General features: G+C 45.7%; 1 protein-coding gene across 1 annotated transcript in view; it reads right to left on the minus strand.

Annotated features, from left to right (window-relative positions):
- Nucleotides 1–14,101, minus strand: part of LOC113818127 (uncharacterized) — a gene marked incomplete at its 3' end in the record, with an annotated part of 18,879 nt that extends 4,778 nt beyond the window's left edge. The window contains 2 exon segments of the mRNA XM_070114060.1: nt 2,508–2,591; nt 14,040–14,101.
- Nucleotides 14,102–24,000: the final 9,899 nt, after the last annotated feature.

Raw genomic sequence — 24,000 nt, forward strand, 5'->3', positions numbered from 1 at the left:
AGTCGTCCTCGCTCTCCTGCTCAGACTCGTCCTCGCTCTCCTGCTAAGAGTCGTCCTCGCTCTCCTGCTCAGACTCGTTCTCGCTCTCCTGCTCAGACTCGTCCTCGCTCTCCTGCTCAGACTCGTCCTCGCTCTCCTGCTCAGACTCGTTCTCGCTCTCCTGCTAAGAGTCGTCCTCGCTCTCCTGCTCAGACTCGTCCTCGCTCTCCTGCTAAGAGTCGTCCTCGCTCTCCTGCTCAGACTCGTCCTCGCTCTCCTGCTAAGAGTCGTCCTCGCTCTCCTGCTCAGACTCGTCCTCGCTCTCCTGCTCAGACTCGTCCTCGCTCTCCTGCTAAGAGTCGTCCTCGCTCTCCTGCTCAGACTCGTCCTCGCTCTCCTGCTAAGAGTCGTCCTCGCTCTCCTGCTCAGACTCGTCCTCGCTCTCCTGCTAAGAGTCGTCCTCGCTCTCCTGCTCAGACTCGTTCTCGCTCTCCTGCTAAGAGTCGTCCTCGCTCTCCTGCTCAGACTCGTTCTCGCTCTCCTGCTCAGACTCGTCCTCGCTCTCCTGCTAAGAGTCGTCCTCGCTCTCCTGCTCAGACTCGTCCTCGCTCTCCTGCTAAGAGTCGTCCTCGCTCTCCTGCTCAGACTCGTCCTCGCTCTCCTGCTAAGAGTCGTCCTCGCTCTCCTGCTCAGACTCGTCCTCGCTCTCCTGCTCAGACTCGTCCTCGCTCTCCTGCTAAGAGTCGTCCTCGCTCTCCTGCTCAGACTCGTCCTCGCTCTCCTGCTAAGAGTCGTCCTCGCTCTCCTGCTCAGACTCGTCCTCGCTCTCCTGCTAAGAGTCGTCCTCGCTCTCCTGCTCAGACTCGTTCTCGCTCTCCTGCTAAGAGTCGTCCTCGCTCTCCTGCTCAGACTCGTCCTCGCTCTCCTGCTCAGACTCGTCCTCGCTCTCCTGCTAAGAGTCGTCCTCGCTCTCCTGCTCAGACTCGTCCTCGCTCTCCTGCTAAGAGTCGTCCTCGCTCTCCTGCTCAGACTCGTTCTCGCTCTCCTGCTAAGAGTCGTCCTCGCTCTCCTGCTCAGACTCGTCCTCGCTCTCCTGCTCAGACTCGTCCTCGCTCTCCTGCTAAGAGTCGTCCTCGCTCTCCTGCTCAGACTCATCCTCGCTAGAATTAGAATAGCACACATTTTGTTCATGTTAATACACGCTTATCGTACCTGACAATATTTGCGCTTTGCAGTGTATCATTGGCCTTCGATCAACACGCACTGACGATGTTATAATGAAAGCAGGCGGACTAATTGCTGTTCTCTCTCTCCCTCCCTCCCTCTCTCTCTCTCTCTCTCTCTCTCTCTCTCTCTCTCTCTCTCTCTCTCTCTCTCTCTCTCTCTCTCTCTCTCTCTCTCTCTCTCTCTCTCTCTCTCTCTCCCTCCCTCCCTCTCCTTCCCTTCCCCTTTTCCTCTCTTTCTATTTCTCTCCCTCTCTCCTCTTTCTCTCTCTCCTCCCTCTCCTCTCCTTTCTCTCTCTCTCTCTCCCATCTGTCAGCAATATGGAAACCGGATGGGTTGGGCTTCACACCTAGGCATTACAGCTGCCTTACTTCCTACCTCTCTCTTTCTCTTCCCTTTCTCACCCTATATCCCTAATCCCACACTCACAATATCCAAGTCTATCTCCCGAGTTGTCGATTTCAAATATTGTTTTGGCTGATCAAAGTGCGCGCAACCAATCTCCCTCTCCCCCCCCTCTCTCTCTCTTCCTCCCTCCCTCCCTCCCTCCCTCCCTCTCTCTCTCTCTCTCTCTCTCTCTCTCTCTCTCTCTCTCTCTCTCTCTCTCTCTCTCTCCCTCCCTCCCTCCCTGGCTTCGCATCTTCCTTGTCAGCCCAAGACTTTCTCTTCCGGCCCTTCGACACGCCCGGAAGAATGGACACACAAATAATAGGGTACCAGGCACCTCCGCCAGCAGGACAAGGAGGCGCTGGATATAAGGACGTCTCGTCAGGCAGAGACGAACAGCACCAGAAGCAGACCAAGACCTAGCAGAAGTCATAGGGCACGAGGCCGCCCTCGGCCCTCAGTGCGCGGGGTCACTCTCGGGGCCACGTATTACCTTCCCAATAAACTCCTCATGCAAGTACCCTTTCATTCACCACCACCTCCACGCCCCCCAACTCTTACGTTGACACCATCTCTCACTCTCCCTCCCTCCCCCCCCTCTCTTCTCTTCTCTCTCTCTCTCTCTCTCTCTCTCTCTCTCTCTCTCTCTCTCTCTCTCTCTCTATATATATATATATATATATATATATATATATATATATATATATATATATATATCCTTTCTCCTCTCTTCTATGTATATATATATATATATATATATATATATATATATATATATATATATATATATATATATATATACATATATATATATATGTATGTATGTATATGTATATGTATATATATATATATATATATATATATATATATATATATATATATATATACATAGTATATTTATCGTGGCTTCCACTTACTTTTTGACACATGCGTGCGAGGGTCGAGCCAGAGCAGGAACCGTGGCACTGGCTGTGAGGTCTCCGTTGAACTGACTCGCTGATCTGTCAAAGAGCTCATTCAGTAAAAATCTCATACGGACCACACGCCCGAGCCCAAGGACGGAACACGAGAGGGTTTGTGAAAAAAAAGAAGCGGGCAGGTCAAATTTGTCGCTTAGTGGCGGGGGGGGGGGGGGGGGAGTTTAGTAGCCCTTGCAGCAGCTGCGGAGAGGTTGAAGTATGAGTAACCAATATATTATTTATGATTTTAGATTGTTTTTCAATGACAAAAATGCCTTTCAAAAGAGAGCTGTGTCAAGCGTGATAAATTACGGGTTTTTTAAAGATTTTTTTTTCATGACATACAGTGCCTTCAAAAGAGAGGTGCCAAGCGACGGAACATCATGATCTGTTCTTTTGCAGATTCCCAACACGGTGTAGTAGAGAAAAGAAAGGTAAACAGTTTCCGATATGAAAAATCTCGTTTATTTTTAATTCCGTCTCCCCCCTCCCCCGCTCTCTCTCTCTCTCTCTCTCTCTCTCTCTCTCTCTCTCTCATTTTCCTTATGTGTATGTAGGACAGATATCGGTACCCTGCACTGTCCCTCATTTTCCCCTTTTTCTCGTAAATTCACCTTCGTTTACACATACCGTCTCTCAAACTGCATTTCCGTTTTAGCAACGTCGACCAATGTTCACGCGCACATATACTATTATTACCCCCTCTGTATTCCCGTCCCTATTTTGCAACAATGGCGAAAAGAGGTTACAGATTAATACAAAAACACACGCCCTCAGAGCACACATGCGCACACGTACTTACTCTTGAAACACCAAGGCTGCTTACAACGGAAGGCGTGTGGCCTCTGGTTCGTGTTGGTCCCCCGTGCAGCGTAACCCAATGCAGACTTTAGCTCGGCGTAGTGCTCCTCTTGCAACCAAAATCACTGCTGGGAGTACATTCATCCTTCGCCCAATACTCCTGACATCTCGGGAAACGATGCACGTGCAGGGGTACCCCTCCAAGGCACGCCCGACATCCCGGGAAACGACGCCACCATGACCAGCCCCTCGTTTTGCCCAGAAATGTTTTCCACGACAACGGCCCGAGCGACAAGGATGCAGCCGTCGGCCAAACAACACACTCAACCGCAAACGACCCAGCAGTGTTACTTTTCCCTGTTTGTTTATATACCGCATTTCTCGCCAAAAAAGACACACCGTATATCACCTTTTTCCTAATAAAGAAGAGTGAGAGAGAGGAGAAGCAACGCGAAAAACATACGGCAAGCGGGGACAGGTGAACAGAAGCAAAAGAAAGTCATGTCAAATCGAAGGGTCAGGCAGTTTGTGCGAACAGTGGAGAGCAGTGGGAAGGAAAGAAAAAGAAAGGAAAGAGAAAGAGAGAAAAATAGAGACGAGGCAGAGAGTGACGGGCACGGCGCCTGCGTCGCCCTCCACGAACTCCTCGCCCATGCTGCTGCCGTCGCCGCCGCACTTGCTGCTCCACTTTCGCTGCAAAATCAACACCGGTGCGTGGAGCCGTCCACGACCGAGCGCGGGACCTTCTTCTGGAGGAGCTTCTCGAGGAGGTTGAGAAAGGTGGATAAGGGAGGAGGAGACCGGAAAGGTGGAAGCTGTGAGGGAGAAAAAATTATATTGAAAAAATGGGATTAAGCTGCCGTACTAGTTTAATGCTATTTTTCTTTTGAATCTGTAATAATATTTGAGAAGAAAAAATAGTCCACACTGATCTATCGATTCCATATATATACTTAAAATATATATAGGCCTGTGTCAACCTACAATTTTACAACACTATCGTCATGTGATCGCAACACGCACACATGAACACGTTTGCGTGAACCTTTTTGCAAGGTTAATTTTCTGGTTTGCTTGATCTTGAGGCAGAGTCTTCAAGTAGTAGATTGGTAAAGAGGTTAAATGTATTTCGTACTGAAATGGGTCTTTCGTCGTGATATAAATAAACAAAACCCGCCCTCCCTCTCCTCCACTATATACTTAAAATATAGGCCTGTGTCAACCTACAATTTGTGTTTGTCTCGCGTGTTTTTTGTTTCTCTCTGTTCCTCCCTTTTCTTCTTTATTTATTTTGAGATTTGTATATACATGCAGTCCGGTATGTTTATTTTCGTTGCGTGCATCCTTCCCACGATGCCCCCCTCGCCCTCCCCCCTCCTCCTCCCCTTCTTATCTTTTAACCGTCCTCCTCCTCCTCCCCTTCTTATCTTTTAACCGTCCTCCTCCTCCCCTTCGATTCGCCTACCCTCCCCCCTCCTTCTCTTGTTATATTAGTGTGAATTCCAGAAAGCTCAGGGTACCCGGACCGGTAACACGTTCCTACTGGTGCTCCTGTACGCTATGACCCGCCTTGCATTTTAGGAAGGTAGCTCTTGTGGTCTGAAAACTCCTTCCTAGGTGTAAGGTCGCCGTCACCGTCCCGGCTCATGACACCTGTTCAGTGCCGGCATAGATAGGAAATTGAATTTAATTAGCTATCCTAAATAAGTTGGCATAAACAAAGAGTTGTACAGAAACGGCGAGCTTACACGGAAGGCTAATTTCCAAACTGCCCGCAAACAACCGAGGCAGCACTGCCCTCTCTGGGCGAGAGAAGCTCAGCCAAACAACCGTTAGGCAACATGAACTGTCATTACAACTCTGAACTGATTCACAATGCCCAGAATCAGAATCAAAGATAAAAACCCTACTAATCCAAATAGGAGAGCACAACTATGGCAATGCATCGGTCAATCAAAAATAACCGTTGCCAAAGTAGACGATTACAAAAATGCCTACTTTGTGATCGCTAACGAGCAAACCATCGAGTTGATGGTATCGAAGGAATGCAAAGCCACCTTCCTGAAGCATCACTTCGAGATTCAAGACCCACCCGAATATGATGCAATGAGAACGGTCGTAATAAGGAACGTTGACAAACAAATCACTGAGTTCAGTGATGAAGAACTTAAGGAGAGCATAGAAAATGAGAATGCTTGGGCAAAGATAGAACAGGTGATTAAAATACCAAATGCACCTTCTATCTTAAAAATCAGATTTGAAACCACCCAAATGGTTAAACGATCACTAGAAAATGGAATGTTAATTCTATTACAATCTATGCCTCCTAGATTCGTTGAAAAGGACATCATCAATCTTGTTCCATGTTACAGATGTTACAAGTACGATCATCTAGTCAAAGATTGCAAGGAAACGGACACTTACAAAGCTTGTTCTGAATGTGCCTCCAAAGATCACACCTATAAGGATTGCAGGGAAAATACCAAGCAATGCCTGAACTGTAACGGTAACCACCGAACACTTGCCGCAAAATGTCCGATACGAAAAAGAATTATCAAAGAACGCACGAAAGAGCAAAGACAATCAGAGAGAAGACAAACCACCTCAGACACATCCCGCCAAACAACCTACGCGGGGGCAACAGCAGCAACGACCAATTATAATGGAACAAAAAGCAGAGTAACTACCACCTTCAACGCGGAAACGATGTTGAGTTCTCTCCCACCGAACGCAGCTGCCTGCAAAGGAGTGCCATACTATTTGCATATACTCAGGAAGCCAGAGAGCCAGGCAGTTTTCAAGAAACAATAGATAAGATGTACGCCCTAAACAATCTGCCCAAGGTCAGATTCCCTGATCAAGTACATGCAACTGAAACACTTGGTGTATTAATAAGTACAAATAACAATGTACCGACAATGGCAAAAGGTGACGAAACTGAGATGGAACAAGAGGAATAGAGAAATTATCCCAACCTAAGAAACGTTTTCAAGAACGAAAAAGTTTGCAACAAATAATCACACACAACAGGAGGAAATTAACGACGAAGAGGAATACCGCTTATCACCACCAATCGACCAGCATCCATATCAACAGCAAAATCAAGAGGACCGCCAAGAGAGACCGGATGTTGCAAAGGCTAAAGAGGTCAGAATACTTAGACTGCCAGAGATAAGACTTCGGGAAAGAGAGGAAAGTATCAGATACATACCTAGACGATCTACACACAATGATCTCGTAAAATTAATGCAGTCAAATATAATTAAATACATATACCTCCACCAAGATATCTTGGATGACCAACTTATCAAGGATAACATACTAAACAGGACTATTGATCTCACTGCATACAGAATACAATACGTCAGTAACCAAGCCTTCGACAGAATTGTTAATGGAACGAGAGCAGAGCAGCAGACTGCCTGAAAATCCTCTACAGATCCTGATATCATTTAATCTACACTATGGCCAAAAATAGATACAAAATCATTCAACACAATGTACTAAACTGGCGCACAAGGAAACATGAACTGTCAAACATGTATTTGACAGAAGACCCAGACGTAATATTGCTTAATGCCCACAGAATGACGAAATTATCAAATTGTTTGGGTACAGTGTTTATCAAAGAAACTTTTTGAATGAAGGGGACGCAGGAGTTGCTATTGTTGTTAAAAGAAACTTAAAACACCGAGTCATTGATGATTTTACCGAAGATTTTCTCGCGGTAGAATTATACACAGACCGAGGAAGCTTCGTTCTCGGGACGGCATACATGCCACCCAGACGACCCAGTTCCCATACCCGGACATCATGAAAATCATAAGAAGAAACATTCCGGCCTACATAATAGCCGACTTAAATGCCCGACATCGCTCACTCGGACAAAATAACAACAATCTAATGCGCAACGAAGTGATCAACCTTATACACCGTGACATGATCACCCACCTAGGACCAGACGTCGACACTTTCGTAAGTGCGAGAGGGAAAGGGAGACCTGACATTATATTAGGAAATAGAAATATATACATGAATTATGCCATACAAGAAGGTCCACTAACAACATCGGGTCACATTCCTATTATCTTCACCCTGGCGACGTCACCCATCATGATCCCGCAAGCAAAAATGTTTGACTACAAAAGGGCTGACTGGGAACTATTCAAAAGAGATATGGAACAACATATGGACCAACCTACAGGAGAAGAGCTCACATTTAATACAGAATATGTAGACAGTAAAATCGATAACTGGTATGCAACGATTGAAAACGCAATGAACAAAGCCATACCTAAGAAAAATTACATAACTCTGCCTCACCCCTTGACAAGTGACCATCTCAAGCTGCTAACATGGAGATACAGAAACATCTTAGAGATAAAAGAACATCTCAGATGGACGCCTCTTCTACGCACTCAGTACAAGCAACTCCAGGAAGAAATGAAGGATGAAAGCAAAACATTAGCCACAAACCACTGGAACAAACTTATGGAGGAAACAGAAATAGAGTATAATAACCCTAAAAAGTTTTGGAAGAAAGTAAAAAGACTAAAAGGAAGCAACTATAAAGGAACACCTTACATCATAAACACAAATAACGAGAAAATATCAGACGACCAAGAGACGGAGGAGGTTTTTCGAACATTCTGGGAAAACGTTTTTAAAATCAACGATGAAGATAACCGCCATTTTGATATGCAACACGATGCTATGGTGCAAGATTACCCCTCAAATAATAGACACAGACTTCTCCCATACAGAGAAGCACAAGCAACCAAACTTAACAATGATAACCCTCTCACAAGAACCATCACAACAGGAGATATCAAGTCTATAGTTACAAACTTTAAGGACAAAGCCCCCGGCCAAAGTGGCGTGAGAAAGACTGTAATGCAGCATCTCCCGGATGTTGCCATTGCAGAACTGAAGACAATTTTCAATGGGCTAGTTTCCAGCAAAAATTAAAAATGCCATAATGGTCTTAATACCAAAAGCAGGAAAAGACCACAAAAAAGTTGAAAACTATAGACCAATATCCCTATTAGAAATAACTGGTAAGATCTTCGAAAGAATCATCAATGACAGGGTGAAAATGCACATGGAGAACAATGGTCTATTCAACCCAAATCAGTATGGATTCAGGAAAGGAAGAGGAACACAACAGGCTATAACTTCCATATACGAAACCATAGCATTATCCCAAAGAAAGAGACAGCAATGTAATATTGTATGTCGTGACATTGCAAAAGCATTTGACAAACTTTGGAAACCAGGACTCCACTTCAAGATTCTACAAATAAATCTCCCAGACATCATCGAAAAAACTCTTTGCAACTTTTTGGAAGACCGCACAGCAACAATCAAGATTGGGAACATAGTGGGACCTAAGTTCCCTTTACTAAGTGGCGTGCCTCAATGATCAATATTGAGCCCAACATTATTCATATTTTACACAGCTGATCTCGAAAGACCCAGAAACATTTGTGTAGATGTGAGTTTTGCAGACGATAACACCCAGATCATAATATACCCCTTAACCAAGAAAGAGGCATTAGCAACAACGACTGTGAGTGAAATACGAAGAATAAGTGACTTTGAGCATAAATGGAAGATAAAAACTAGCAAAACCAAATTCCAACTTCTATCTATCTCAGCAACAAAACCAAGGGAAGTAGTAGTTGACAACGAGAGAATACCCTTCAAAAACAAAGTCACAGTACTCGGCATGGAATTTGGTACACGTGGAGTATCAACGCATACAAAACGAAGACTAGCAACGGCCAAATTCCAGTATACCAAACTCAAACGCTTTGCGAAAATGAGCTCAAAAATACAGCTCCATTTCTATAAGACCCTCATCAGACCAATCATGGAGTATCCGGCCATTCCCCTGTGCATTTCATCAAAGACAAACAGCCAAAATACAACAATTTCAAAACAGTCCTTCGGACAGCAACAAGGAGGAACGAGGAAGATAATCTGCTATCAATAGTAGAACTGCATAACAAATACAAAGTGGAGACAATAAACACCAGACTCTACAACTTGGCAAGAAAAGTTTGGGACAAATTGGAAACCATAGACGGAGAACTGACGGCACGATCACTTGAAGAGAACAACTTCCCTCTTGTAAACGACCACTCGTGGTGGAGACGAATATCGCCCTACATCGAGAGCGGAGAGCCGATGCCGGACTACGCAACAATCGTCTAGGAAAAGCAGGATTTCTGAATATGTACATCAACTCAACTAACCTGTATATAATTTTTATTTTGTAAATATTTTTGTAAATAAAGTTGAAATAAGCAGCAAGTAGGTCTGCCCTACTACTTCTACATCTCTCTCTGCTTCATTTTCCGACCTTCTCTTCCTAAGCTTCAGCTAGCTTGTTCCACTGCCTCTTCTCTTTCCTCTCCTGAAAAAAAGGTGAATTCGTTGATTTCCTTTGTGCATTATTTGTTGCTTTTTTCGATTTTGATACCGTTTCTTGGGTTGGAGTAGTTTCTCGATTTCTCTTGTTGTTTCCTTCTTGTTCCATCTCTGTTTCGTCACGGCCACATGTTTTTTTGTTTTCTTTGCCTCGCTTATGTTTTGTTTCTCTCTCTGTTCCTCCCTTTTCCTCTTTCTTTATTTTGAGGTGTGTATTTACATGCAGTCCGGTATGTTAATTTTCGTTGCGTGCAACCTTCGTCCCCCCCTCCCCCCTCCTTCCCACGATGCCCCCCCTCCTCCCCCTACTTATCTTCTAACCGTCCTCCTCCTCCTCCCCCCCTTCGATTCGCTTACCCTAATGCTATTTGCACATTATAGATCAATTGGTTTATTTTTCTTTTGAATCTGTAATCATATTTGAGAAGAAAAAATACAGTCCACTGATCTATCGATTCCATACTCTATACTTAAAATATAGGACTGTGTCAACCTACAATTTGTGTTTGTTTGTTTGTTTCGCGTGTTTTTTGTTTCTCTCTGTTCCTCCCTTTTCCTCTTTCTTTATTTTGAGATTTGCTTTTACATGCAGTCCGGTATGTTTATTTTCGTTGCGTGCAACCAACGTTCCCCCTTCCCCCATCCTTCCCACGATGCTCCCCCTCGCCCTCCCCCCTCCTCCCCCCCTTCTCATCTTTTAACCGTCCTCCTCTTCCCCTTCGATTCGTCTACCCTCCCTCCTTCCCTTGTTATATTAGTGTGAATTCGTTGATTTCCTTGCGTTGTGCATTATTTATTTTGATACCGTTTCTTGGGTTGGAGTAGTTTCTCGATTTCTCTTGATGTTTCCTTCTTGTTCCATCTCTGTTTCGTCACGGCCACATGTTTTTTGTTTGTCTCGCTTATTTTTGTTGTTGTTGTTGTTGTTGTGTCTCTGTCTGTCCCTCCCTTTCCTCTTTCTCTATTTTGAGGTTTGTATTTACATACAGTCCGGTATGTTTATTTCCGTTGCGTGCAACCTACGTTCCCCCCCTCCCCCCTCCTTCCCACGATGCCCCCCCCCCTCGCCCTCCCCCCTCCTTCCCACGATACTCCCCCCCTCGCCCTCCCCCCCTACTTCAAGGAAGAATCCAGGGAGAGGGGAAGGTGTTAGATGTCAAAGATTGGAGGGTGTAATAGGAAAGCATGGTAATGAAAAGGGAAAGGGAGTAAATGAAGTTGAGCAGTGATTTTTTTTTTTTTTTTTTTTTAGGGGGGGGGTTGGTTTGGGTGGTATGGGCGATTGAGAGGATGAGGTATGTGGAAAACAGTCGGGTTTGGGAGTTTTTTTTGGTTTGGGTGGTTGAGAGGATGAGGTATTTTGGGAAGGGGTTGGGGGAATATAAGGGGGTAGAATTACTGAGTGAATTGCAGTGTATCTGACAGGGGAAGGAGTAGGTTTATTGATAAAAAAAAAAAAAAAAAAAAAAAAAGTGGCTGTTGGAGAGGTAGGAGGAGATGAATCCAGGGGCTGAGAAAGGGAGACTGAAGAAGGTGGTGAAGTATAAGGAAGGATGGTCTGGAGAGGAGGGGTCTACACGGACGGATCCATGGATAACATAAACCACGCTGCAAGCACCGGCTTCGCAACAAGGGATGCCACAGCATCCATTAGGGCCACTGACAATGCCTCAACGCTCCAAACTGAAACGGTTGCGATCATGGAAGCCCTAACACACGCGTCCCTTAGGGCAGGACACGTTGTTATTCACACAGACTCAACCATTAACAGTTTACAGCATAGCATGCCCCAAGACATCATCTACCTTCTGACATCTGTACTAACCATAGCCCAAAGAATTCTCAGTCAGGGTAGAAGAATTACCATAAACTGGGTCCCGAGCCACATTGGCATTCATGGGAATGAGCTTGCTGACAAACTAGCCGAAAAGGGCAGGGGTATTCCCCCATCCTCCATGATCGTTATACCTACCCGAAGGAGACTAAGCCAAAGTGCCAAAGCTGCAGTGTGTGCAGTCCTCCGGAGAGCACATGGAAAAAATACCATAAATTCGCTCGCTGCCAAGTGGTACTCAGATGCTAGTCTATGAGCCACTGGCCCCAAATATAAAAGGAGGTACCGAAGTCATACTACACAGATTAAGACTAGGTTACCCATGCACTTGGCAAATTATTGATGACGAGACTGCCAGGTTATGCAAACACTGCGGCGAGTCTAACGCCACCCTGTTACATTACTTGCAAAATTGTGAACACAATTTCTAAGACAGGGACCACCCACCACAGCCGCCGGGCTGGTAAAAATGGTTTGCCACATGCTTACTCCATAGCAGCTGGATCGCTTGCTCGCAATTCAGCCACCACGATAAGCATACAGTTCAAAAAAACATGTAAGTTAACTAGAAATAATTAACACAGGCCGGGCCACTACAGAGAAAAGGCCCGGGCGAAGCATGACCGCAAATCTAACTGAACTGAGGAGGGGTCTGGAGAAGGACAATGTTGTGATAGAGGGGGATTCGTATGAGTATTCAATTGGGAGCGTGATACAACTAAAGTGAGGAGGGGTAGGCATCGGGGAAGTGCTATAGTTTGGAGTATCTGGATTTAGAATGAAGAACGGATTAGACTGGTGGACAGGGTGAGTAGACATAGGACGTAGGTTTTGGGTATAGGGGAGAACTACCTGGGGAGATGCAGAAACATCTTGTGTAGATGGTAGGGGAGTAGAGCGTAGGACTCTTGGAATAAGTTGAGAGAGAAAAACATTGCCGCGCTTCCTGTCTGGCCTCAAATAGAGTGTGGCTTAGTTTAAATCTGAATCCTGCTATCTCACATTCAAACTTATAGATAGGGCAGCTCTTATAAAACATATTGTCTCCACAATTGGCACATGTACGTGACTGAGCAGGGCAATTTGAACGGTCATGACCAGGTTGGGCACATAGAGGGCAGCGGGCTCTGGAGTGACAATTTTTGGCTGGATGGCCAAAACACCAACATTTCTGACATTGACGATGAAGGGGTCGATATTGTCGGACATGATAAGACAATCCAAAGGGAGCTGTGGGAGGAATCACAAAGAATCGATCCCACTTGGCTGGGCCAAAGAGAGTACTCAGAACGTTTGCAGAGGTAGGAGCAGTAGAAGAAAGAGGGCGAGAGGAAGATGGCGTGGTGTGGAGTGGAGTAGTTCTGCGGGGGGGGGGGGGGGATAAGGAGGAAGAGTAGTAATAAGGGAAGAGGGGGTTGACATTGAAAAGGACTGTGCAGCAGGAGATGAAGAGGAGAATGTTGGGGATGAGAAAGAGGTGCTTTCTAGCGGTTGAATAATAACCTGAGTAGGTGTTTTTGAATGGTTGCTCGTAAGCGTCGAAGAGGAGGTTATAGTATCAGTGGTCGGAGCCGTGGTCAAAAGAGGGCAGGGGTCGGAAAACCATCAAAATCAAATTCAGATTGGCTATTTGATGAAGGGGCAAGCATTAATGCCCCTATCAAGGGTAAAAAATCTTTATTACTAGCCATGGTGAGCCTGAACAGACTGAGGAAAAGAAACGGTCTACCCTTCAGGCCCCCATAAGTTGTAAGGGCAAGGTAATTAACCAAGGGAATACCGTGACCATGGCTCCCGAAGGCCGTTTGTGACTGACACAAAGCCAGTCTTTCATCCTTTCAGCACGGCTCGCACCTTAGGAATGGGATAGAAGGGAATAAAGAAGATACGGAAAAGGAAAGAAGAGAAGAAAGGACCAAGCAAAATTAGTTGAGGCAAGGGCTGAGGCCCAAGGTAGGGGCGATCCTCTACATAGGGTCTCAGACCCCGTTTTGGGAGGGCATTACTCACAACCATGAGGGTTGTCAATATCGACCGTTAAGTTGTCCTAAGAGAAACTGACCCGATCCGCTTGAACTATGCGTTGCTCTACAAGCCTTGTCTGTTTCGCAACAGACCTGTCACCATTTTATCAATTTTACGTGCTTAATAAAGTACTATTTTTATGATTACGTATAGCAGTTGACTTAATGTTGTAAATGCCGTAACTATATTGAGATTAGTGTGAACGTTCTTTTTGTGCAGTCAGATCGGTGCTTTTTTTCGCTGCGCACAACCTACCCATCCTCACCCATACCTGTCGTAAATCACGGGTTTTCGCCGTGACCACGACGTAAATAAGTCATCAAAACCCCCTTTCACTATCACTCTCCCGCAGGCTTAAAGAAAATCGAAAAAATATCTCGAAGGGCAGTGCTACCGACCTTTTTATCTCCGCGGGGTGAGTATGCCGCGAATTCGCTCCGAGGCTACGCCCCTGCGTAGAAAACGGGGCACAAGGGAAAGAAAACGTGGCCGCTACTCCTCCCTTTTGTTTTATTTGTATTAAACGTTCTTTTTAGATGTGTTTTTACCCTTCCACACCTAAACGCAAGGAACTGCAATATACAATAAAGAATTGGCGGAAAAAGTGAACAAGGAAGAATTACGGGTTTTATCATTTAATCCACTATTTATTATTTTAGTTCTTTTGGGATTCTTTTATATATTTATTTTATTAATCTTAATTTTCTAATGGTTTTTTAAACATTAATAACTTGAGAGATTCAGTTCCATAGTTACTTTTTCGCGCCACCGAGCCAAAAACGATACATGAGACAAGAATAAGGGGACTGGTCTTTGGATCACGGCTGGAAGAGGTCGCTTGAGGAACCCCGGAATGGGCCTCCGCGAAAGCTAAGTGGTCGCGAGTATAATCTATTTAGGAAACAGGGGACATTCATGATTTTTTTTAGTAAAGCTTAAGTGATTTATAAGACCGGTGCCTCATTTTTATTATTTTAATGTGTCTTTGCGTTTACGTGTTATTTTTTCTTGTTTTATTGTTTTAGTTTTTTTTTCTCGTTTGTTTCAAGCCCGTGTTTTAGTGTGTTTTACGTTTGTGTTTTCGTTCAAGTTCATTTTTAGTGCTTTATGTCCGTGTTTGTTCTAGTTTTACGTTGGTGTTTTATGTCCGTGTTTGTTCTGGTTTTACGTTGGTGTTTTATGTTCATGTTCTTTTGTCTTATGTGTTCTTAATGTTCTTAAGGTTTTAAGTTTTAATAAATGAAGAATATTTTAAGATAGTTTAGAAAGACCCCTCGCAGCACTGTGATCGAAGAGTAAGGCTCAAGGTTTGTAAAAGGAAGGAATGACTAGACCTGTCTCTTAACAAGTATAAGCATCGCGGGACCAATCTCCGTCCCCTCGCACACGTCTCCTCTCGGCTCAGAAGAACACGTCTACCGTACTCTCGCACACTACATGTACACACCTTTCTCTCTCACACACACACATACACTCCCTATCTTCCCGTTCCCTACACTCTTCATTTACACTGTATCACACTAACGTTCCCATACGTTAATTAAATGGGTGGTGGCAGCGAGCTATTTTCTTATCTTGCGAGAGTTTTTCCTTCTTATACGGCCGCTACATACCTCTTTTACCCCCCCCCCCCCTCCACCTCCTTACCCTCAACTGCCCTCCGTCTCCTCCCCTTCGCTTATCTATTTCATCTCTCACGCCATTATATTTTTTACTCTCGTCCTTGCTTTATCTAATTATTTATGACATTAATTAGTACCTAGCAATGTTATATTTTCTACTCGTTTGCTTACTCCAACTTAATCATTTCATAACGCTCACTCATGCAACTCGTGTCACCACTCGCCTACTCTCATGCAGCCAAATACGAACGCGGTCTCTCCTCGCACAAACCACATGAATTGCACAAGAATTACATGCGTAAAGTTTCAGAGTAGATAATCAACCGTCAATCGTATATTCTTGCCTTGCATTACATCTTCTTGTGCCCATGTTGTCGTGAGCAAACATATTTGATGCACTGAATCACTCCGGAATATGACGCCTGCATTGCCTATTTTCATTATCGATTGGCACGTACTTTCTGTAAGTCAAATTATATTGCATGCATCATTGTACTGAACAATGTTGAACATTGCATTGTTGCATTTTTTTTTAGTGTGTGTGGGAGAGGGAGAGGGAGAGGGAGGAGGGGGGAGAAGAGAGGTAACAGATTTTTAAAAAGTATTTACTGCATTCTTACATTTCTCTCCTTGGTGCTTGTAATCAAAGAATGGTAATCCATGTTATGCAATTTCTTTGTGGACTGCGACACCTTTTGCCTCCCAGTAGTTATGCACACTGCCTACTGTAGATATGTTTTCCTGCTATGAGACAAATTGCAACTCGATCAAATCCTCGCGGACTATTGCAATTGTATCCCTTGACGTTTAAATTATTGAAATTTAAATTTAAAAAGAAAATGAACCTACAAATAGTCAAATTATCAGTTTACATACAGTATAGCATATTTTGATCACATCTTACGGCCCTTACAATCATCCTCCTCTGTTTGCGCTCCTGTCCTCTGTGTACTTCTTTCAGGATCGCCAGCGCAGCTACCCCGTCGACGACGAAAGTTAAGAGCGTGTACCGAGCGGTCTCAGGGTGGCCAGACGTTCCTGAAGGTTACGCCCTTTGCTAACAATCACAGATAGCGTGTTGACTTGCCACGCCCCAGCGCTCGTGACTTTTTACCCGTTCCTGATCTCATTATCCTACTCTACATCGAGTCGCGGAAGGGGGAAAGAAGGGAGAGAAGGAGGGACAGAGAAGGGAGGGGGGGAGGGGAGAGAGAGAATGGTTAATGGTTAATGGTTAAGATAAATGTGCTAGACATCTAAGGTCATATACCACTATAGGAAGGTATAGTAAAGGGGGGATGTCAAGTGATAGTTGCTATGTGTCAACTATCTAGAATAGTGTTGAAAGGTTGAAGATGAGGGAAAAGATGGTGGTTTAGGTAAGGGAGTTAGATCAAGTGAAGGATATTTATGCGTCTGAGGAAGGAGAACAGGTTGTCGAGGCAGAAGCTGTGGGATTCTGTAAGGATGTCTGATATGTTGGGAGGTCGGTGAAGGGAGGATAGGTGTGAAAAAGCAGAGGTACGTGCTGTATTAAAGCGTGGACAGGACAAGAGAATGTGTGGGACTGGAAGAGGGACGTTACATAGAGGACACAGGGGCGGGTCTGAGCGTGACATCAGATAGGCATGTGTTAGGCGAGTGTGGTCAATACGTAATCGTGCGAGGGCCGTCTCCCAACGTCTGTTTTTTGTGAAATGGAGCTGACCAAGAGGAGATTGATTGTTTTACGCTATGTAATTTATTGTTGTGGAGTCTTGACCAAAAAGATTGCCATCGGGTATACAAGAAAGTCTTAAAGTGGGGGTAATAATCCGTAGCTGGAATATGTGAGAAGCGTTGTTGAGGTGATGTGGACATTGCGGCATAGCGTGCAAGAGTATCTGCCTGTTCATTGCCAGGGATTCCAACATGGCTGGGTACCCAGCAAAGTCTGACAGATTTGTGACGTGTGGATAGATAGAACAAGCAGTTCTGGATCTTACAGACAAGGGGATTGGTCGAGTGCATAGACTTTATGAGGGTTAAAGAGTTACGGGAGTCAGTAAAAAATAGTAAAAGAGGAAGAGGTGGATGAGTATATGCGTCTTAATAAAAGGAGTGCATATAGTTCTGTAGTAAGGACACTAGATTCAGGAGGGAGGGTGTATTTGAAAGTGCAATTTGGGAATGTTACTGCGAATCCAGCTCCTGAGATGGATTTGGAACCGTCAGTGTAAACATGAATGCTGGAGGAATGAATGGAGACATGGTCAAGGAAATGAGTGAGAAGGATAGAGGGGGGGATATCTGATTTTGGTGGGTCAGGGAAAACTGAGGAGCAAATACAGGGGTTAGGTATAAGCCATGGAGGAATGGAATGGACAGACAGTGGGAGAGGTCGGAGATGAGGGAAGGGGGAATGGGAGAGGAGGGTATCCATGCGTACGGGGAGAAGAGTTAGTAAACGTGGAGAAGAGATAAAGGTATGAAGTAAGGATTGTGGAATAGTTAGTTTGGTAAGGGAAAATTGGTGAAATCGAGCATAGCATCGGGGAGAGAGAAGGGCTCGACGTCGAGAGAGGGACGGCATGCCTGATTCAGTATATAGGCTCTCAACTGGAGAGGAGCGGAAGGCGCCTAGGGCTAAGCGGAGACCGCTGTGGTGGATTGTATCAAGGTGAGCAAGAAGAGAGGTTGAGGTAGAGTAGATATGACATCCATAATCTAGAGTGGAGAGAATCAAGGTAACATGAAGATGGAGGAGAATTTTGCGATCTGAGCCCCAGGAGATATGTGAAAGAGTTTGTAAGATTCGGAGGCGACGTTGAGCCTTTTCTTTGATGTACAAGATATGGTCTCGCCAGGACAATTTGGAATCAAATATAACGCCTAGGAATTTGCCAGAAGAACGGTATTGGAGTGGAGTATTATATAAGAAGAGTGGGGGTTTGGGGACCGTACGTGAGCGAGAGAAAAGGATGGGGAAAGATTTAGAGGTAGAGAAGCGAAAGCCATGGTTGGTGGCCCAAGAAGTTACTGATGTTATTGCAGACTGAAGGAATTGACAGAGATATGGTATGGATGTGCCAGATGCATAGATGGTTAAGTCATCAACATATAGTGATGCTCGGGCTCCTGGTGGTAGGACTGAGACTATGTCACTTACAAGAAGGAATAAAGTGGTACTAAGCACACTTCCTTGTGGGACGCCTTCGAATTAAGGAAAGGATGATGTGGAAGAGGCAATCTTGACCTGGAAAGTACGTTTAGAAAGGAACGATTTAATGAAAACGCCGATGTTTCCATGTAAACCTAGGAAGGACAATTGTTGGAGGATATGGTATCGCCATGTGGTGTCAAATGCTTTTTCTAGATCAAAGAATATGGCTAATACGGATTCATGGCGTGCAAATGCCGATGTAATGTGTCTCGAAATGGGCAAGTGGGTCTGCTGTACTTCGGGCACGTCGGAAACCAAACTCGGAAGGGGAAAGGAGATTATGAGATTCAAGGTACCACATTAAACGGAAGTTAACCATTCGTTCTAGTAGTTTGCACAAGCAGCTAGTTAGAGCTATGGGGCGGTAATCTTGGGATAGGGTACCTGATTTATTGGGTTTGAAGAAAGGTATGATAAGAGCATCTCGCCAATGAGAAGGAAAATTTCCTGACGTCCATATGTGGTTGAAAATAGTTAAAGGAAGGATAAGGAGGAAGATGGGAGGTGTCGGATCATACGATAGTGAATACCATCAGGGCCTTCATGAGTGTTGCGGAGCATTATAGGACTCATCAGATAGGGTGAAGGTAATAGGGGTGTGTTCCTTGATGGCTTTAATGGAAGAAAAGTGTGGGGAAAGGTGAGAGCCACTACTGACCTGGCTGAAATAGTTGCCCAGTTCATTAGCTACTTCGATAGGCTCAGAGATGAGAATATCTCGAATATGGAGGACGGGTGCAGGATGGGGGTGATGTTTGCCTAACTTATGGATCCGTCGCCAAACAGCTGAAATAGATGTAGATGTAATGGAGGAAACATAATTTTGGCAGCTATTTGATTTGCTGTTTTTAATTGTACGGCGATGGGCAGATGCTCTTTTAAAGGAAATAAGGACTGATAGCTGGTGAGGGGTGCCTCGTTTGTAGCGATAGCTGTTCCAGGCTGCTCGTTTTAAGCGAAGCGCTTTGGTGCAATCAGAATTCCACCATGGAACACAGAGGTATAAGGTCTTGAAGTTCGAGGAATGGCTGTAAAGGCAGCTCAGGATCGTGGTTGTAAAACAATGTAGCATATCTGAAATGGACGATAAGGGGGGTGGAGGGATAGGTATAGTAGAGAGTGAAGTGAAAGTATGTCAGTCAGCTCTATCAAAGCACCAGCATGGAGGATTAGGAAGTGGTACATATTAAGTAGGAGAAAGGAGTAATGGGAAGTGGTCATTATAGGGGAAGTGGTCTAGAATTGACCAATGGAAATCTAGATGTAAAGTAGGAGAGCATAGACAGGTCAAGGCATGAAAAGGATTGTGTGCGCATGTCAAAGTGTGTGGGGCGATCTGAATTAAGAATAATTAGGTTATTTGTGAAGAGGAAGCGTTCTAGAGATCGGCCTCGGGAGTTGGTGGTAGAGTCACCCCACAGAGTGTGGCGGCAGTTGAAATCACCAACTACGAGGAAAGGTGGTTTGAGTTGGGAAATTAGTTTCAAAGGCAGTAAAGTCAATGGGATGGGATGGGGAGAAGTAGACTGAAATCACTTTGATCCAGCGGCGAAGAAAGATGCGAATAGCTCTGCACGGGACAGAAGTTTGTATGGGAGGTATGGCATAAGGTGTTTTATGATGGATAAGTATAGACATAAAGGGAGTGTGGGGAAGAGATAAAATGGTAATTGGGAATTGGAATAGGAGGGTGTGTGAGGAGAGTCTCTTGGAGGCAGATAATATATGGATTATAAGAAGCAAGGATATGACGGTCGATCTATGAGAGCGGAAACCGCGAATATTCCAATGTAGGAGAGCTATATCCTAGTTGATTTACGAATGATAACGCAAGTACGTGTTGGGAAATTTGAAGGGGAAGGAGCTAGGGGGTGTAAAGGAGGGATATTAGGAGGTAGGGAATCTGCATAAGGGTACTAAAAAAATCCCCGGGAACTTGGGTACGTCTGAGCGGCGTCGCTGATTGGCTGCCCGCGCCCACGCCCACTGTTCAATGGAAGTGGAAGGACAAACGAACTGTTTTCATTGTATCTTCAGTCGCAAACTTGCTTCCTGTTGTGACATGAGTGATTCTCGTATGTTCCTATAGTTGGGGTTGAAGGGGGTGGGTTGTGTTGGGAGGGAGTAGATGTGGGGGGAGTATTAGTGTTAGGAGGATGGATATCGGAAGGATGGATAGTTGGAGTTGAAGGGCATGTGTTGTCTTGGAAGGGATTAGGAGGAAGGGGTGTAGGGGTGCTATGAGTAAGAGGGGGGTGCAAATCAGGAGGATGGATATCGGAGGTGGACGGAATTGAGGGGGTTAGGTTGTGTTGAGAGGGAGTAGGAGGAAGGGGTGTACGAGGGGGATGGATATCAGTGGTGGACGGGATTGAGGGGGTTAGGTTGTGTTGAGGGGGAGTAGGAGGAAGGGGGAATATTACTAGGAGGGGTATAAATATCGGTAACCACTTCAAGTGTTGAAGGAGCATGAGTTATGGGATCTTGTGTCTTAAGCATATAACTTTGGATGTCATCCATTGTTTCTGCATAGGAATTGGTTGGAGAGTTTTGTAAGAAGGTAATTTTTCTGCAGTGGAGTTGGTTGGGGAGTTTGGTGAGAAGGTAATTGTTTCTGCAGTGGAGTTGGCTGGGGAGTTTTGTGGGATAAAGGTTTTCTTATGAGGGGGGAAGAGGGGACTGGTGTCTCAGGAATAAAGGTATAGGTAGGTGGAGGTGATTGTGCTGTAGGGGAAGAAGGGTTAGAACGTTTAGTCTGTCTACTGCGGGTAGTGCGGGGAGGGAGATGGGGTGGTGTTGGGGCTGTAGTTGAGATTGGGGTGTCTGGGTTTAGAGTGGCAAAGGAATTGGTCTGAGGGAGGTAGAATGTAGAAGTGGAAATGGGGACTTCTTGGGGTGAAGGGGGATGGGCTGAGCGAACGATGTTACTAGAGTATGGAGTTTGAGAGAAACCTTGTCGACGTGCTTCCTGCATGGCTTCACATAAAGCGAGACCATTTTTGTATCAGTTGCTACCTCAGATTCAAACTTGTAAGTGGGACAGCCTTTATAAAATACATTATGGGGGCCGCCGTAGTTAGCGCACATTCGTGTTTGTGCTGAGCAGTTTGATCGATTATGACCAGGTTGGGCACATATGGGGCATCGGTCTGTGGAACGGCAATGTTTGGCAGGATGTCCAAAGCGCCAACAGTTTTGACATTGACAGGGAGGGGGTTGGTATGGTCGAACAGGGAGGGATTGTCCACCGATGTCGATACGTAAGGAAGGTAATTTTGGCAATGTTGGTCTGATTCTTTCGTTGTCCTTTAGGAGGAATGGTGTAGCAATGTACTGATTTCACATCTTGGTCTTTGAGGCATCCTAATAAGTCTTCTCCACAGTCTGACCAATCATCGGTATCGACTGGGCAGTTTGCTGGGGAGAGTCAGTTCCGGTACAGGTATTAAGGGTTGGATGAGGTTCTGCAGGAATGGGGTTGCCAGAATGATCAGTTAAATTTGATAGTGCTATAGATTGTTTCTGATCTGACTGTTACAAGACGGGAGTGATCGCGTCTGGTATAGAAAGGGACTCTACCTACATGTTTTTGGAGGCATTGTTGAAAGAGAAGTGTGTTGCCTGAGGAAGGAGCTGTAGAAGGGATCACGAAAAATCGGTACCATTTAGCTGGGCTAAACAGAGTATTTCAGATATTTGTAAGGTTGGTGGTGGTGGATGGTCGGGGACGTGTGGAAGAGGGAGTTCCTTGATAAAAGTTGCGGGGGTAGAGTTGATGAATTTGAGGAAGTTGGGTGGGTAGGAATGTCTTCTGGAGATTGATTTTGTGCTTTGGTGGGTAATGCACTAGTTGGCATTGAGGAGTGGGTAGTAGTTTGTGTTAGGAGCCGTGGTCAAAGGAGAGTCTGGGTTGGGGCTATTTGATAAAGGGGCTAGCCTCATTGCCTCTAATAAAGGGATTACATTTTCATTACTGGTCATGGGGAACCTGGATTATATAAAACGGCATAAACGGTCCACCCTCATGCTCTTGAAGGTAAGGGCTAGATTAGTCGAGAGTACCGTGCCCATAGTTCCCGCAGGCCGTTCAGGACTGGCACAAGGTCAGCCTTTCATCCTCTCAGCACGGCTTTCACACCTTAGGAAGTAGATAGTAGAAGGGGATGGAGAAGGGATGGAAACAAAAGCTGGAGGGGGAAAAGACCATGCAAAATTAGTGGAGTCCAGGGCTGAGGCCCTAGGCAGGGGAGATCCCTGCATTGGGTCTCAGTCTGTCTCCTAAGTCCCCCACGACAACAACGGGCTAAGGATTGGGGGGGGGGGGGAAGAGAGAGACAGGGGGGGAAAGAAGGGAAAGAGAGAGACAGAGGGGGGGAGCAGGGAAAGAGAGAGACAGAGGGGGGGGGGGGAGAAGGGAAAGAGGGACAGAGGGGGGGGGGAGAAGGGAAAGAGGGACAGAGGGGGGGGGAGAAGGGAAAGAGAGAGACAGGGGGGGGGGAGAAGGGAAAGAGAGACAGAGGGGGGGGGAAGGGAAAGAGAGACAGAGGGGGGGGGGAAGGGAAAGAGAGACAGAGGGGGGGGAAGGGAAAGAGAGACAGAGGGGGGGGGAGAAGGGAAAGAGACAGAGGGGGGGGGGGAGAAGGGAGAGAGAGACAGAGGGGGGGGGGAGAAGGGAAAGAGAGAGACAGAGGGGGGGGGGAGAAGGGAAAGAGAGAGACAGGGGGGGGAGAAGGGAAAGAGAGAGACAGAGGGGGGGAGAAGGGAAAGAGAGAGACAGAGGGGGGGGAGAAGGGAAAGAGAGAGACAGAGGGGGGGGAGAAGGGAAAGAGAGAGACAGAGGGGGGGGGAGAAGGGAAAGAGAGAGACAGAGGGGGGGGAGAAGGGAAAGAGAGAGACAGAGGGGGGGGAGAAGGGAAAGAGAGAGACAGAGGGGGGGGAGAAGGGAAAGAGAGAAACAGAGGGGGGGAGAAGGGAAAGAGAGAGACAGAGGGGGGGGGGGGAGAAGGGAAAGAGAGAGACAGGGGGGGGGGGGGAGAAGGAAAAGAGACAGATGGGGGGTTAATGGTTAAGATAAATGTGCTAGACATCTAAGGTCATATACCACTATAGGAAGGTATAGTAAAGGGGGATGTCAGGTGATAGTTATGTGTCAACTATCTAGAATAGTGTTGAAAGGTTGAAGATGAGGGAAAAGATGGTGGTTTAGGTAAGGGAGTTAGATCAAGTGAAGGATATTTATGCGTCTGAGGAAGGAGAACAGGTTGTCGAGGCAGAAGCTGTGGGATTCTGTAAGGATGTCTGATATGTTGGGAGGTCAGTGAAGGGAGGATAGGTGTGGAAAAGCAGAGGTACGTGCTGTATTAAAGCGTGGACAGGACAAGAGAATGTGTGGGACTGAAAGAGGGATGTTACATAGAGGACATAGGGGCGGGTCTGAGCGTGACATCAGATAGGCATGTGTTAGGCGAGTGTGGCCAATACATAATCGTTCGAGGGCCGTCTCCCAACGTCTGTTTTTTGTGAAATGGAGCTGAC

This window comes from Penaeus vannamei, chromosome 35 (genome assembly GCF_042767895.1).
Source record: "Penaeus vannamei isolate JL-2024 chromosome 35, ASM4276789v1, whole genome shotgun sequence".
Classification (NCBI taxonomy): Eukaryota; Metazoa; Arthropoda; class Malacostraca; order Decapoda; family Penaeidae; genus Penaeus; species Penaeus vannamei.